Here is a 6034-nt window from a genome sequence, read left to right as displayed (position 1 = left end):
AATTACGTTCCATTTGTGTTCTTAACTCGGGTCCCAGTCCCCACTATATGACTTGCAATACAGGCATACAACAACATAACACCCCCCCCACCCACCACCAAATACACACACACACACACAGTGCAGAGTGTGTATTTGGGGGAGGAGGCAAGACCGGGCAGGATATTACCATGAACACCCACTCACTCACCAGAGGGAGGGGGGTTCCTCTGGGGACATGTGGAAAAGTGTCCCCAACACAAAGTGTTATGTTTGGGGCCAGTGGCGATTTTGGCATGTAAATCTTGGTGGGAGAAACTCCCAAAAATGTTTTTACATGCATGCCACTACACAACACACTACATTATTTGCACTATAACGGTGACAAACGGTGCCCACAAACTGTTAGGGCCTACATAAAGCTGTCCCAACAGCAGAGACCTGACAGCAGTCCCAACACCTTACCACTGCTACACCTGGCTATCAGGTGAGCCTTGTCTGGCAGCAAAACTGTTAATTCAGCCTCATTTACTGCCTTTAAAAAAAACATAGTTGATAAAATGACTTGCTTAAACAAATGTGGTTTCTACTGACAACTGAGATGTACAAACTATGGCATAAGGGGACGACGAGTGAATAAGAGGCAATCCGTAATTTCGATGAAAACATTCATGAACAAGCCAGAACGGACGTACATGGGCCGTTCTTACAGTGTTAGTGTTCTCCCTGTACACCAAGTCAGAACCGTAGGATAAATAAAGGGGGCATATAAGCAGACAATGAAAGCTCTTACAATATTCGATGATGACATTTATCTAAAACAGGCTATAGGCTACATGTGCACCACCAAGTCAGAACATTAGGCTAAATTATGAGGGGAAAAGGGACGAAATGTGACTTTTTTCAGGAAACTAAGCGTATGTCGGGGGTCACTATTTCACAGGAGAGCCATTTGAACGTAAACTTTTTGTGTTTGATCAAAATGTTGTATTTTTTTTTATGGGGGCCAGAAATGCCTTCTGGAACATGTGAACTTTAATGTGCCTTAACAGAATTGTGTGCCATCTGTAAATATGAATAAAATTACGAGCCTAGTTGTTTTAGCCACAGATAAAGGAAGCAAACCTTCCCTCTAGCCATGATTGGCAGAGATAATGAGTGGTCTGGACAGGCAGAGATTTAAAAAAAAAAAAAAAAAGGGTACGTTCAAAGATGGCGCCGACAGAGATGGTCGCCTTTTTTTTTTTAAATGTTTTATTTCTTACATTGTTACCCCAGGAAATCTTAAGTCTTATTACATACAGCCGGGAAGAACTATTGGATATAAGAGCAACTTAAACTTACCAACATTATGACCAGGAATACGACTTTCCTGAAGTGGGTCCTCTCTTCGGACCACCACCCAGGACAATGGATCTAATCCCAGCAGCTGACCGAAAACAACGGCGATGCAGAAGGGGCAGACGGAGTGGTCTTCTGGTCAGGCTTCGTAAACGGGCACATGCCCACCGCTCCCGAGTATACTACTCGCCAATGTCCAGTCTCTTGACAACAAGGTAGATGAAATTTGAGCAAGGGTTGCCTTCCAGAGAGACATCAGTGATTGTTACATTCTCTGTTTTACAGAAACATGGCTCTCTCGGGATATGTTGTCGGAATCGGTTCAGCCACCGGGGATCTCCATGCATCGCGCCGACAGAGATAAACACCTCTCTGGGAAGAGGAAGGGCGGCGGGGGTGTATGCTTTATGATTAACAACTCATGGTGTAATCATAACCACATACAGTAACTCAAGTCCTTCTGCTCACTCGACTTAGAATTCCTTACAACCATTCTACCTACCAAGAGAATTCTCTTCAGTTATAGTCACAGCTGTGTACATCCCCCCTCAAGCAAACACCAAGACGGCCCTCAAGGAACTTCACTGGACTCTACGTAAACTGGAAACTATATGTCTGGAGGCTGCATTTATTGTAGCTGGGGATATTAACAAAGCAAATTTGAGAACAATGCTACCTAAAATCTATCAGCATATTGATTGCGCGACACGTAGGGTTAATACTTTCGACCACTGCTACTCTAACTTCCACGATGCATACGAAGCCCTCCCCGCACTCCCTTCGGCAAATCCGACCATGACGCCATCTTGCTCGCCCCGGCTTATAGGCAGAAAATCATACAGGATGTACCAGTGACGTGAACCATTCAACGCTGGTCTGACCAATCGGAAGCCAAGCTTCAAGATTGTTTTGATCACACGAACTGGAATATGTTCCGGTCAGCCTCAGAGAACAACATCGATCTATACGCTAAATCGGTGAGTGCGTTTTATAAATAAGTGCATCAGAGATGTTGTACCCACTGTGACTATTAAAACCTACGTTAACCAGAAACCGTGGATGGATGGTGGCATTTGCGCAAAACTAAAAGCGCGATCCACTGCATTTAACCATGGAAAGAGGTCTGGAAATATGGCTGAATGTAAACATTGTTTGTAACTTATTTGCACATAATGTTGATGCTACTGTCTCTTTTGACCGAAAATAACTTCTGGATATCAGAACAGAGATTACTCACCTCTGGACGAAGATTTTTTCTTTAATGAGTCTGATGCAAATGATATTTTGCTCCCAGACAAGGCAACAATTCACACTCATTCGCATGAAGAAAAGAAGGAAATACATGGGGGCGGAGACCAGGGTGCCTTGTGAGAATTTGTTAACGAGTGGGTAACCCGGCTCTACCATCCATTCTATTGGCCAATGTGCAATCACTGGAGAACAAACTGGATGAGCTCCGTTCGAGACTATCCTACCAATGGACATTAAAAACTGCAATAACTTATCTTTCACCGAGTCATGGCTTAACGACTACATGGATAATATACAGTTGGCTGGGTTTTCTGTGCATTGGCAGGACAGAACAGCTCCGTCCGATAGGACGAGGGGTGGGGGTGTGTGTGTGTCTATTTGTCAATAACAGCTGGTGTGCAATGTCTATTATTAAAGTAGTCGAGGTATTGCTCACCTGAGGTAGGGTACCTCATGATAAGCTGTAGACCACACTATCTACCAAGAGAGTTTATCTATCCACAAACCTACACTGGCACTAAGACCGCACTCAACAAGCTGTTTAAGGCCATAAGCAAACAAGAAAATGCTCATCCAGAAGTGGCGCTCCTAGTGGCCGAGGACTTTAATGCAGGAAAACTTAATTCTGTTTTACCTATTTTCTACCAGCATGTCAACCAGAGGGAAAAATACTCTAGACCACCTTTACTCCACACAGAGACGCATACAAAGCTCTCCCTCTCCCTCCATTTGGCAAATCTGACCATCATTTGCTACACTACAGGAATGTTTTGCTAGCACAGACTGGAATATGTTCTGGGATTCATCCAATGGCATTGAGTAGTATACCACCTCAGTCAATGGCTATATCAATAAGTGCATTGACGACGTACCCAGTGACCGTACGTACATATCCCAACCAAAAGCCATGGATTACAGGCAACATCTGCACCGAGCTAGAGGTTAGAGCTGCCGCTTTCAAGGAGCAGGACACTAATCCGGACGCTTATGAGAAATCCCGCTATGCCCTCAGACGAACCATCAAACATGCAAACCGTCAATACAGGACTAAGATTGAATCCTACTACACCTGCTCTGACGCTCGTCGGATGTGGCAGGGCTTGCAAACTATTATGGACTACAAAGGGAAACCCAGCCACGAGCTGCCCAGTGACGCGAGCCTACCAGGCCCTTCTCCTTGCCATAGGATACCTGATGTCTAACGATAACATGTTCTGACAAAATGTAAACGTTCTGCATTCACCTCTCTCCCTCAGCAACATGAATAATGATATTTCATATTTCAAGTTTAGAACCCATCAGTACCCCCTTTTGAACATTAACTCCATACTGTTCAACATGAAATAAACTTGAAATTACTTACAAATTAACAAAAAAGATAAATCATTTTATTTCTTGTTCATGTTTTAACATTCACAATTGATTATTAGGTTTGCACTGCCGAGACGTATGGCCTCTGATCTATAATTACACTATGCACACTTATGTCCATCTCTCGTCGGATAACTTAGAATAACATTTCAGCTGGAGCTTTTGACTTCCTCCATTTTCTCCTTCTGGTTCCTAAGAGAGTGCTAGCACAAAACTTGAAAAGCAAAGATAAACACAAAACGTAAGTATTAATAATGTGTTAAGCTATGCATCATCATATATATACAAAGAAAAAACTAAGTTTGATAACATGACGATTTCCACACTCTTCACCTGACTCTATCCCTTCCGGAAACTTTTTCTGCTGGGTTGCACAAAAATGAAGGCCCTAAAAAACATCCTCTATCTTTCATCCAGTCTTCCCCCGTCCGGCAACAGGTTCCAAGAGGTGTTCCCAAGCCATGTCATTTTCACTTCACTCCCTATCTCCTTCCTCCATGGCCACCCGATATAAACGTTCGATGGCCTTAACTTTACTTAATCTTGAGGTAACTCAGCGCTGTATATACGTTTCACATCAATGCCCTCAGAAGATGATATCCCAACAATGCTACTAAGGTAACCCCTGCTACTACTAACACTTCCCATAATGCATACTTCAAAATCCCCTCATTTGCGCTCTAGTCCAGTTCCATGCTGTTACTATAGCATCCTTCAATTGTACCTTTGATGAACCCCTCACTGAAAGCTGACAATAGTGTCTGAAATGACCACACTATCTCTGCTACTCCCACCATGATCTGGGTGTGTGACATTCAATTTAACTTCATAGTAGTCTCTATATTGTGCACAGTTAGCTGTCCTTCCTCTCCAACTAGCTATTTCCTGATATCACTATACACAGTGGAGTGGTATTGTTCCCCAGATTCTACTATCCCCTTCCTTAATTTATGAACCACACAGATCTCCGCCCCAGTCACATTCCATTCCACTCTCCCCATTCCCTATAACGTTAATGCCTTGTTTTTTGGGACTCCACATACAGTACCAGTCAAAAGGTTGGACACACCTACTCATTCAAGGATTTTTACAATTTTCTACATTGTAGAATAATAGTGAAGACATCAACACTATAAAATAACACACATGGAGTCATGTAGTAACCAAAAAAGTGTTAACCTCTTACATCTAGACGTTCCGCTAGCGGAACACCTGCTCCAATATCCAATGATAGGCGTGGCGCGAATGACAAATTCCTCAAAAATCCAAAAACTTCCATTTTTCAAACATATGACTATTTTACACCATTTTAAAGACAAGACTCTCCTTTATCTAACCACACTGTCCGATTTCAAAAAGGCTTTACAGCGAAAGCAAAACATTAGATTATGTCAGCAGAGTACCCAGCCAGAAATAATCAGACACCCATTTTTCAAGCTAGCATATAATGTCACAAAAAACAAAACCACAGCTAAATGCAGCACTAACCTTTGATGATCTTCATCAGATGACACGCCTAGGACATTATGTTATACAATACATGTATGTTTTGTTCAATCAAGTTCATATTTATATCAAAAACCAGCTTTTTACATTAGCATGTGACGTTCAGAACTAGCATTCCCACCGAACACTTCCGGTGAATTTACTAAATTACTTACGATAAACGTTCACAAAAAACAACAATTATTTTAAGAATTATAGATACAGAACTCCTTTATGCAATCGAGGTGTCCGATTTTAAAATAGCTTTTTGGTGAAAGCACATTTTGCAATATTCTGAGTAGATAGCTCGCCATCACAGGCTAGCTATTTTGACACCCACCAAGTTTGACCCTCACCAAACTCAGATTTACTATAAGAAAAATTGGATTACCTTTGCTGTTCTTCGTCAGAATGCACTCCCAGGACTTCTACTTCAATAACAAATGTTGGTTTGGTTCAAAATAATCCATAGTTATATCCAAATAGCGGCGTTTTGTTTGTGCGTTCAAGACACTATCCGAAGGGTGACGAAGCGTTATGCGCCCCACGCGTTTCGTGACAAAAAACAACACCTGCACAGGATCGGTACATCCAAACATCACACCTG

The sequence above is a fragment of the Salmo trutta genome, chromosome 8 (genome assembly GCF_901001165.1).
Source record: "Salmo trutta chromosome 8, fSalTru1.1, whole genome shotgun sequence".
NCBI classification, from domain to species: Eukaryota; Metazoa; Chordata; class Actinopteri; order Salmoniformes; family Salmonidae; genus Salmo; species Salmo trutta.
Note: the sequence above shows the minus strand (reverse complement) of the source record.